Below are 12220 nucleotides of genomic sequence, written 5' to 3'. Positions count from 1 at the left end.
ATTGAGCAGCTGCCAGCTGCCTAGCCAGGCCACCAGCTCTGTGGGAGACACATGCGCAGACTGGTCTCGGAGGACAAGCCCCATAATTACCCTGGCTGCTAACAACCGGCATCCACCTCAGGGATAAGCCAAGCTGGGCGGGAGGTGGGCCGGTCTTGCTGACATCAGCTCTGCTGCCTGAGACAGAAGCCCTGGCCATGCACAGCACCACCAAGAAGAGGAGGCCCTTCCCTGAAAACCTGAGCTGGCCCCCTGCAGACCACCGGGCAGTGACAGAGCCCATGGGAAGCTGCTATCTCCTGGGTGAGATTTTGCCTAGAGCTGTTCTGGGCAGATGACACATTACTGATGTGGCGTTTCAGGCCCAGGGAGCCAACCTGACAGCCCACAGAGGCCTATGAAGGTCACTTCCCATCCTGCCTCGTTCTCTAAGTCCACTTTTGCAGCCGCCTACACAGACAAGCTGCAGCCAGCAAGGTCTGTCGACTTTTGTGAGGGGCCAGAAGTCACGCAGCAAGCCTGATTGAGGAGCAAAAGATAGTGTGGCCACTGACACTCACCCCACACCTGTGCCTCATGCTGTGGGACCTCGTGACCTGGCAGGAGATGATTCCAGCATTATTGTCTGGACCGTGGATATCAAAGGCCCAGACCCACCGTAGCTTCTGAACAATTAAAAGTTGCTGACTAAGCCTGTCCCTCGGGAGGCAGAGGCAGGCGGATCTTGAGGCCAGCCTGGTCTACAAAGCAACAGCCAGGACTGTTACACAGAGAAACCTTGTTTTGAATCCCGCCCTTCCCGCCCTCCCCCCGCCCCAAAAAAAGAGGTGCTAACTGCCAAAATCCATAGGGATTACCAAGACTTAGAAGAGTCACATGAGTAAGGAAGATGGATCCTTACTGTTTATATTGACCACACGTTGAAGCAAAAATATATGAATACATGAGAATAAACAAATATTGACACTTAACCTCTTTTTTTTTATACATGCATGCGTGTGGTACACATACGCACGGGCAGGCAAACACTCATACGCAAATAAAATGAACTAAAAAAAAATATATATATATAAAAAAAAAGAGGAACCCCATGCATGCTAGCTGCCCATGGAGGCTAGAAGAGGGAATGGCAAATGGTGGTGAGGTAGGAACCAAGCCTGGGTACCGTACAACAGCAACAACTGTTCTTAACCACTGAGCCATCTCAATAGCCCTTCTTTTTACTTTTAAAAAAAATGTGTCTGCCAGAAATTTAAAACGCATTGCCAGCTGTGGTGGGTGGCTCACACCTGTAGCCCTAGCACTCAGGAGGCTAAGGCAGGAGAGGTGGGTGGCTCACACCTGTAACTCTAGCATTCAGGAGGCTAAGGCAGGAGAAGATAGTGAGGTCCAGATTTGCCTGGACCTCACTACAGAGACAGATCCTGTTGCAAACAAAATATTCACACAGTCGAACAGGGCATGTTGGTCCCACAACTCAGAGGCAGAGTCAGGAGGGAGACTGTTATACCTAGGAGATCAAGAACCCACCCAAAATTAAAATAAATCTCAGAGGGGTAGAATCCATCCATCCATCCATCCATCCATTTTGAGAAAGGACCACATTACATAAGCCCAGGCTGGAACTGAAATAATTGTCCTGACTCAGCCTCTTGAGTGCAGGGGTTGCAGGTGTACACCACCATGGCTAACCAAAACAGTTGCTTTTGTAATAACTTATTAGTATCGGGTTTCAGTTCAAGGTGAAATATCTTCCTGGCATGTGCAAGGCCCTAGGGTCAAATCCCAGCACTGCATTAAGTAACACAACACAGCCACAGAGTACTTTCCTAGGAAGACAAGGCTTTGGGTCCAATGCCTAGTGCTGGGGGAAAAAAAAGAAAAGAAAAAAAAAAAAGAAAAAAGAAAAAAGAAAAAGAAAAAGAAAGAAAGAAAGAAAAGAAAAGTCTGCTTAAATAGAGGTCATTGTGGAGAGTTTAAGTCACCCCTGCCTATTGTCAGATAGAAAAAAAGCACCTCTGTCCCTCTTTTCTTTCTCCCTTCCCTTCCCTCCCTATCTCTAACACTCTGCCCAATCAGAGAGGCTCAGACCCCACGCTTGCTGCTGAGTGACATGAGCAGGTCCTCTCCAAGCCTCGTGAGTGGAGTGGAGCATCCCCTCTGTGTCTCAGCACTCACGGAGCCTTCTGTAAGCTGTTCTGCATCGCCAGGGCCTGGAGTGGGGCACATCAGCCTGGGGAGAACGTAGCTTTGTCATCCACATCAGTGCTGGCTGCACATTTCATCTATTCCTACAAAAAGAAATCTCACACACACACACGCACACACACGCACACACGCACACGCACACGCACACACGTGCCTGAACCCAAGGAGCAGGGCAGAGACGACAGGTATGCCCCGCCCCCAGTCATGCCCCGCCCCCACCTAGCCAGGATTTATAGCAGAAGGGAGGAGGTAGGGCACAAGTGCACACAGATAGGGGAGGTTTTAGCCGTTACCACCCCAACACCCTGTGACGGAGTGCCCACTCCACAGCAGCGGGTGGTGAGCAAGTCCCCACAGCTTCACCTTCAGAGCTGGGAGAGAGAGGTGAGGGAGCAGGGCACAGTGGCACACGATAAAACTAATGCTGTGTGCCTTTAATCCCAGCACTCAGGAGGCAGAGGCAGGCAGATCACTATGAATTCGAGGCCAGCCTGGTCTACAAATTGAGTCCAGGACAGCCATGGCTACACAGAGAAACCCTGTTCCAAAAAAACAAAACAAAACAAAAATCTCCTACAAGCTTGCCTACAGCCTGATCTTACAGAGGCATTTTCTTTTTTTTCTTAAAAATGTATTTGTTTTTATTTTGTGTACATTGGCATTTTGCCTGCATGTGTGTCTGTGTAAGGGTGTTGGGTCCTCTGGAACAGGAGTTACAGACAGTTGTGAGCTGCCGTGTGGGTGCTGGGGATTGAACCCGGGTCCTCTGGAAGAGCAGTCAGTGCTCTCAACTGCTGAGCCATCTCTCCAGCCCTCCAGAGTCATCTTCTTAGTTGAAGTTTCCTCCCGTCAGATGACTTTAGCTTGTGTGAAGGTGACACACAAACACCCCACTGTTAAGCCACAACCTTTCCTTTTTGGTTCATCCCCAAGATCACGCATTAAATAACATTACATGGTAAACATTCCAAATATTAAAAGCCCCACAATCTTCAAAAATTCAAACAGTTAAAAATTCAGTATTTGGGAGCTGGAGAGATGGCTCAGCAGTTAAGAGCACTGGCTGCTCTTCCAGAGGACCAGAGTTCAGTTCCCAGCATCCACATGGCAGCTCACAACTGTCTGTAACTCCTGTTCCAGAGGATCTGCTACCCTTGTACAGGCATGCAGGAAGAACATCAGTGCACATAAAAATAAATAAATAAATAAATAATTTGTTCTCTTTCGAAACCCAACGTTTCAAAACTGTGGGCTCGTATGAAATAAAAAAATAAATACTTTCTTACTTCAAGTGAGAGGAACCAGGGCTCAGTCACAATCAAACAAAAGCAGAACTAAAGACTTCAGTGGTATGAATCGTCCAATATCCATTTATCCAGTATACTCACTCACAAGCTCCTGGGCTCCTCCAAAGGGCCTGGGTTACTTCTCTGGCTCCGCCCTCTGCAGCACACACAGCCTGTCTTCCAGGCTCTGGCTGGCTCCACTCCACAGCTGCTGCTGTTCTTGGTGCTCAGCCCATGGAACCGACCACATCTCCAAACTCCTGGGGTCTCTACTACAACTGGGCTGCGCTTTCACCAGTAGGCTCTCTTCGGGAACCCCAGCCCTACCACACAGTGCCAGACTCAGTTGCTCTTCGTGACCCCTTTTATACCATCAAAGCCAGTAGTAACACCCGGTGCCTCTTACGGTACCAGGACCAGCTGCCAGCAGGAGACACAACGTTGGCCACCTCAGGAGCACAGCTTCTGTGTACTGACCCTGAGGGGAAACCTCCCAGAAGTTTTCTCTTCTTTATTTATTTTTATTTATTTATTTATTTATTTATTTATTTTTGAGACAGAGTTTCTCTATGTGGCACTGGCTGTCCTGGAATTCACTCTGTAGACCAGGCTGACCTTGAACTCAGAGATCCGCCTGCTTCTGCCTTCCCGAGTGCTGGGATCAAAGGCGTGCGCCACCATGGCCCTGCAAGACTTTTCTTAGTCACAGCTGATTCTTTAGCCCTAGCTGAGCAGACACCACAGATTCTCCACACGGAAGGCCCTGGAGAGCCTTTGCGTCCCTCCGACACTGCAGGGGCCAGGCCTCCATCGTCTGCACCGCCCTCAACACTCTCATCCTCCCAGCTCCTACAGAACAGCGCACTGAGCTCCCAACACTCAGCGGCTTTTCTAGTCCAAAGTCCCACGGTCCTTCCGCAGTCCTCCCCGAGACACATGGCAGGTCTGTCACAGCGGGATACTCAAGTCCCGGTCTGTGAGTTCAAGTCCCAAGTCTAGATATTGTTTCTCAGGGAGAACCCAAACTGCCTCCACCACAAACCGCTCACTCCCCTGCACCAAGGACTTCCGGCAGCAAACAGGTCCTGCAGCGGGTCCACCCTGAATGGTGGACAAAGAGCTTCCGCTGTATGCAGGCACAGATGGCACTGCCGCTTTTGTGACAGCTCTGAGGTCTCTGCCATGGGAAGGTCAAGGCCCCATCAGCCCCAGGATCGTGTCCAGGACACATGCATCAGCTTTCCCAGGGACATGGTCGGCATGGACTTATCCCCATAGGCTTAAGGAGGTCTTGGGCCTCAACTGCACACCTTCCTGATGGCCATCAAGGGTACAAGACTGGCCACCCGGCTGGGAACTCTGGCTCAACCTGGCTGCCCTGGTTTCTGCCTTGTCTCTTTTGTTTGTTTGTTTTATAAGAGTCTAGGTTTTAGCCGGGCGTGGTGGCGCATGCCTTTAATCCCAGCACTCGGGAGGCAGAGGCAGGCGGATCACTGTGAGTTCGAGGCCAGCCTGGTCTACAAAGCGAGCCCAGGATGGCCAAGGCTACACAGAGAAACCCTGTCTCGAAAAACCAAAAAAAAAAAAAAAAAAAGAGTCTAGGTTTTTTGGGTTTGTTTTTAATGTGTATAAGGATTGTTGCTCTTGTAACAATTGCTCTTAACTGGTGAGCCACCCCTCCAGAGTCTTGCCTTAAAAAAAAAAGTTTTATTTCATTTTCAGTTGTGCCAGGGTTGGGGAATATGTACACATGTGAATACAGGTGATGGGCCTCCTGGAGCTGGAGCTGCAGGGTGACTTTGAGTTGTCATAGTGGAGGCTGGGGACAGAATGCAGGTCCTCTATAAGAGCGCTGAGCCATCTCCTTAGTCCCTGCTGCCCTGTCCTAATAGGGGGAAATCAAACCAGCAGTCACAAGAACAGCCTATGTGTGGTGGCTTCCTCCCTCCAGGGGCTGTCCAAAGCGCCCTGCCTGAGTCCAGTGGATATCAGGTGTTTTATCAGCAAAGGCAAACTGAAGTACAAAGAGCATAGGCCGACTTCAGCCCCACACTCTGCCCTCTGACACATGGTCTCAGAGAGATGGGGCTTCAGGGGAAATGACAGAAAAAGAATGGACAGCCGGTGACATCAGCAGGCGGCTACCGTCTGCCCTCAGCGAGCACGAATCACACCGGCTCTCCGTCACACACACACACATGCACACACACATACAGACACACTCGAGTGAGCTCACACACGCACTATAAACATAACTAAAAGTAAAATTTTTTGTTGGGTGGTGGTGGCGCACACCTTTTATTTTAATCCCAGCACTCTGGAGGCAGAGGCAGCCGGAACTCTGAGTTCAAGGCCACCTTGGACTACAGAGTGAGTTCCAGGGCAGCCAGGGCTGCCCAGAGCTACACAGAGCAACCCTGTCCCCACCCCCAAAAAAAACCCTCTAAATAAATAAATATTACTTAAAATAAACGTTTAAGGCATTTAGGAAGTCATGCCAGAGCTGGGACGTGCTGGTAAAGTATTTCCCTAGCGCTGGTGAAACCTTTCATTTCAATCCCCAGAGCTACCAAAATGAGCATGGTGGTGCAGGCCTGCAACCCCAGCACTCAAAAAAAGAAAAATAGGAGAGGATCAGGAGCACAAGGCCAGCCTGGGCTACACAGGGAATTCAAGGCCAGCCTGGGCTACACAGGGAATTCAAGGCCAGCCTGGGCTACATAGTATGTTTAAAATACAAACATCCTCCATAGACTTGTGTGTTAAATGTTTGAGTCTCAGCTGGTAGCCAATTTTGGTGGGAAATGGGGCCTCGTTGGAATGGAGGTCACAAAGGTTATGCCGGTGAAGGTCTTTGTACTTGGTCCTCCGTCCCCTTACTCATTGGTTCACCAAGTTGGACTCCAGGGGTATGCATACTTGGTCTGTCGTGGGCTCCCTATCTGAGGAAAGTACACATGTGTGTTGTGTCTTTAAAAAGTTTTGTTTGCACAATGGGTCCTGGAGAGTTGAACTCAGGGTCTCGGGTTTACACAGGAAATTCTCCTGTCTCCCCAGCCTCAGGTTTTGTTAATATTGTTTACCTCGTTCTTAGTATAACTTACTTTATGGAAAATTCTAAAGGCTTTGATTTTTGGCATTGGTTGCATTTAACAGTCAGTTCACAAAATTCTGAGACTGCAGCCATGAGCTCCAATAAGCCAGTGCCAGCCAATAAGCCAGTGCCAGCCTGGCACCCCCACACATGTGCCTATCCTGGACAAAACCCTGTAATATCCAGCGGACCAGAGCATCCTGGTATCTACTGCACGCTGAGCACTGTTCTAAAGTCTGGGCACACACCAGAGACTGGGCTTGCTCTTCTGGTGCATTGCTCAGTAGGTGAGCTCACCGCATGAGGGTGATCCTGTCAGTCAGTGGGGGGTGCCTTGGCGACAGGGCAGGGCAGAGCCAGGATAGTAACATGGCCTCAGTCTGCTCTAGGAAAAGATGGCTACCTCAGGAGACTGAGGCAAGAGGATCATAAGGCAGCCAGGCTACACGGGCTGCGCAGCAAGACTCTCTTATGAAAGAAAGAAAGAAAGAAAGAAAGAAAGAAAGAAAGAAAGAAAGAAAGAAAGCCAAGCTTAAGTGACATCTGAAGAAGGACAGTCCAGGCTGCAGCCACCATTAGTATGGAGGCCCTGAAAAGCAAAGTGGCTGCAGCCCTCAACCCCTGGACCCCCCGCCTCGTGCCCTATAAACTGAGGTCTCACTTCATGAAAAGCCCATGTTTGAGGGGGGAGGGGCGCTTGACTCTAACCACATGGCACTCTTGTCTCCTCGCTCAGGACGGCCAGCAGGGGCGACATGTGCCCTACCTGAGAGGGGCCAGAGCCCCTAGACTCTCCCCTCTTCTAAACAGAAGCTCCCAGGACAGCTTTGGGGGATCAGGACTGGACACCCCGTGTTGGGAACGCCACTACCACCACCTTCCTTGGAGCATCTGCTGGATTGAACTGACGTGTGTGTGTGTGTGTGTGTGTGTGTGTGTGTGTGTTGGGCAAGGAACAGAGAGAGCAGAGAGCTGACAGGGATGGAGTCCCACACAGGGAGAGGCAGCAGACACAAGGAGCCTGCTAGACTGACGCCTAGCAGAAGGACAGGATGACTTCTTAGGTGCGAGACCCACCCATCAGAGAACCTGACGCCGCTCTCATGCACGCCATGATAAAGTCATTCACTCACAAGGTTTGACATACAAGGGACTGCTCGCTTCTCTTGCGCCTCGCAAAGCGAACACACAGTCTTTCCCTGTTCCTGTCTGACAGGGGACTGAGAAAACCTAACAAGTGGGTTCCTTGTGGGTAAGGTTGTGTGGACAAAGGATGGAAAAGGAGGTGGAGGAAGACTCAGGGAGGAGAGTTTGCCCAGCATGAACAGGCCCTGGGTTCAGCCCCTGATACTGAAGTGAAAAGGAGGAGGGGAAGAAGAAAGAAAGACGTTTGGGTGCCAAGAAGTTGGATGGGTGGCACCAAGTCATTATAAGAGGGGTGAGAAGAACCCCAAGGTTTGGGGCTAGGACTTGCAAGAGACAGGTCTCCAGTGGGCTCCTGGAGTCTGGGGCACGGTGGGTTTTGTTTGTCTGTTTGGTGTGTGTTTTGCTTTTTGGTTTTGTACTTTGTGTTTTGGGTTTTTTTGTTTGTTTGTTTGTTTTTTGTTTTTTGTTTTGTTTTTTTGTTTTTTTTATTTTAGCCCAGCTGGGACTCTGTGGCCTATGCACAGTGTGAGGAGGACCACAGGCTGGCTGCTTGAAGCAGACAATTGTGGCAGCTCGGCCCAGGTCTGTTCGATATTCTATTGACAAATTCACCTTGGCAACCTGAATCCCAGTTCCTCAAGAACCCTGCGACCTCATGGTGATGCTGTGCCTTAAAGGCACACCTCCAGAGCCTCCTAGCTAGCATATGACTGGGAGAAAGGGGACAAGGCCAAGCAGGAGCATCATGTGGGGCCCCTTCCTTCCTCACCCACAGCTATACGTCCGTCTGATCTGTGTTAAGAGGCCGCCTTTGTGTCCCTGCCCTTTCCAGGAAGCTCACGATAAAAGTCCTCAGCTTGACAGACAGACATAGATGCTCAGCTTTAGCGCTAGGCTACTGAGGAGGTGGCATCTGAGGGGCAGAGAGGCTGCATTGAGGGGGAAGTCACTGCTGTGCGTCACTACTAATCAGGCCTCTAATGAGAAACATGAAAATGGCAGTGGCTAATCAATGCTGCTCAGAGCAGTGGGCAGAGCTCTATGGGCTGTGTGCACAGACGTCGCCAGGTCTTTCTGAGGAGCAGAGCTGCCTGGCACAAGGGACACACGCTACAGGACACATAGGTGTGCCCTCATCAACCCTTCAACGCCTGAGAGTCAAACGCAGGCCGCACTGCAACCCCTGGGTCAGCCTGAAGAGCCAGAGGGAGGGGAGAACCGGGGCCCAGCTAACTCCATACTGCATCGGCATCGAATCCCTGTCTGACTGTCAAGATCTGTTTCGGGGGAGGGAGGGGGGAGAGGCAGAAGACAGGCGGGGTACAAACGGGATGGTACTTTTCCTCGGGAAACCAAGAAGGGAACAAAAAAAAAGTCACTGCAGCCTAGTGTGGGAGGGAGAATCCAGTCTCTGTGTACTTAACAGCTGTGGTTGCCTTTTAGAATTCCAAGAAAGGCTGCTCTCCCACACCAGCTCCTCCAGAAGATTTCCGTGGCTCTATACAGCATTCCTTGGCTTTTATAGTACTAATTCTTGGTCCCCCCGGGGTGAAAAAATAAAATTCAGTCATCTCCAGCAGGTTGAAAATTCGAAGGCTCTTTTCGCTCTACGGCAATCCTTCTGCGAGGCGCTTCCATTCTCTCTAATAGAGGATAACACCAGTCTCAGGAGTGGGGGTGGGGGGCCTGTTTCTGAACCCTCCAATTCAAACGAGTCAAAGAATACAGGATCACCCCATTAGAATCATTACTGTCAAATCACAGGGCAGTCAGCTCACTGACACAGGCCAGACGGACATCCGGGAGAGATTGGTGCTGCCAGAGCTGCTTCTGTGGAGAGAAAGGGAGGCAGCAGGCCTGGCCCTTTCTGCTGCTTCCACAGCCTCCCTTGGCCACAGCATCAGACAGAAGCTAGCGTTCTGGGGGGACAGGGAAATGGGCCAAATGTTGCCGTGTCCCAGGCGAGGGTCCCAATTCACCACATCTCTGCAGAGATATCCTTCCCCACCAGAACCAGGGCTGCATTCTGACTTTCCTTTTGAGCATATCATGCAACAACATTAATACATCTTCAAGCTGATCACATAGGCACATGCCCTAAATCCCAGAACTCAGGAGGCAGAGGCAGGTGGATCTCTTGAGAGTTCAGACCAGCCTGGTCTACACAGGGCTCCAGGACAGCCAGGGGGGGGGGGGAAGGGGGGGTGTTACACAATGAGATCCTGTCTTTAAAAAAAAATTTTTTTTTTAAAAAGGGCACCTTCAACTGTCTTAGTACAGTGACCAGCAGGTTACAGTGGAAGCTAAGGAATTTCTCTTTGATCTCGTTGTGCTTCTGACTTCAAAGGAAAATATACCTACCTTTGATGGAATGTTATTCAGCCTTCCTAAGGAAGGGGACTTAGACACCTGCTACAACATGGAAAAGGCCATGGGAGCTATGACCAGGGAAGGCAGTGCTGCAGGATTCTGTCTATAGGAGGCCTTACAACAGTCGGGCACCAGGCTGTAGAGATGGCTCCTGTTTAAGAGCGTCTGTTGCTCTTGCAGAAGACACTGGTTCATATCCCAGCACCCACGTGACAGCTCATAACCATCTATAGCTCTAGTTGTTTCTGTCTTCCTGCCTCCAAAGATGCTGAGATACACAGCACCTGCCAGAGAAACACATGTAAAATAAACCAAGTCTCTAAAAAAAAAAAAAAAAATGTCAGGGCTGCAAGGTTGTGGAAGATGAAAGAGTCCACAAGTGCATGGAGGAGCCTGACAGTGCCCATGAGCTTAGCATAACTAACTAAAAAACCAAGATGGTGTGCTTTGTTGCTGTGTGTATTTTACCGCTGTTTTTTCACTGCTGGGGTAGAATGCGGGGCCTCCTGCACACTAGAAGTGCTCTGCCTCTGAGCTGCATCCTCAGCGTATTTGTTTATGCATGTGTTGTGCATAGTTATTTATTTTTATAACAAGTTTTCCTTACTTTCCCAAACTGGCCTTGAATTTAAGAATCCTTTGGGGCAGTTGCACACGTTTGATCCCGGGCAGACAGATCTCTGAATTCCAGGCCAGGCCAGCCTAGTCTCCAGTCAAGTTCCAAGACAGCCAGGGCTACACAGAGAAACCCTGTCTCGGGAGGAGGAGGAAGAGATGATGAAGATGAAGAAGGAGATGATGATGATGATGATGATGATGATGATGATGATGATTCAGGGACTGGAGAGATGGCTTAGTGGTGAGGAACGCTTACACTTCCAGAAAACCAGGGTTAAATTCCTTCATCAAGTTACTCACAACCTCCTGGATTCCCTCAGCAGGAGGGGATCCAACACCCTCCTCTGGCCTCTGTGGGCACTGAACATACATACACAAACATTTAGGCGTGTGCGTGCGTGTACACACACACACACACACACATACACACAAAGAAATAAAATGAAAAATTCTCCCTGCCTCAGCCTCCTGAGTAGTTCGGATAGCAGACATGTACCACCATGCCGAGTGTACCCTAAATTTTAAATATGTAATTAAAAAAATACATTATGATCCACTGTGGTGGTTCACACTTGTAACGGCAGCACTCGGGAGGCAAAGGCAGCAGATCTCTGTGAGTTCAAGGCCAGCCTGGTCTATATGGTGGGAGGATACACATAGTGGGACCTTGTCTTAACCAAACAAAACCCAAGCAAACAAAAAATAATAAAGGAAATAAAGACTGGCGGCGTGGCTCAGCTGGTAGAGTGTTTTGTGGCATGCACAAATACCTGGATTTGATCCCAACCCTGCACAAAATCCAGTATGGTGGTACACAACTGTAACCCTGGCCCTCAGGAGCCAAAGGCAGGAAGATAGGGAATTCAAGATCAGCCTCAACTACATGGTCTAAAGCCAGTTTGAGCTACATGAGACCATGTCTGGGGGAAAAAAAAAACCACTTCCAGAAATCCACTAATGGCTCTCAGCATCGTGGGCACTGATCTGGAAATGGAGACAGGTCCAGAGGGATTGCAGGATGGCTCCACGTAGGAGCGGGCCCTTTCTCAACCAGGGGCTATACTCACGTCCCTCTTCCAGCCAGTGACTAGGGGAGAGGCATGGAGCTTTATCTAGACGGTCACCCAGGGACTATAGGTAATATTCAAGACAGTCTGAGCCTGCGTGTGATGGCCCAGGCCTGTCATCCTAGCATTTTGGGAGGTGGAGACAGGAGACAAATGGACTAGGTGTTTGCAGCCCAGGCTACACGAGGCCCTATCTCAGAACAAATAAATAAAACCCACCCGTATCCTTCTCAGGGTCATTATCTTCATGTAAGTCTTGGGGACCTAGGGTTTCTCTTGGGGCTCTAGTCTCAGTAACAGTCAAGGGGAAGCAGCCACTTTCTTTTGAGATGGGGCCTCTTGTAGTCCAGGCCGACCTTGAACTCCTGCCTCTTCTGCCTTTACTTCCAAACTGCTGAAATCAGACCTGGGCAGCAGGACACCCTGCTAGG

This window comes from Acomys minous, assembly GCF_964271855.1.
Source record: "Acomys minous genome assembly, chromosome: 12".
NCBI lineage: Eukaryota > Metazoa > Chordata > Mammalia > Rodentia > Muridae > Acomys > Acomys minous.
Note: the sequence above shows the minus strand (reverse complement) of the source record.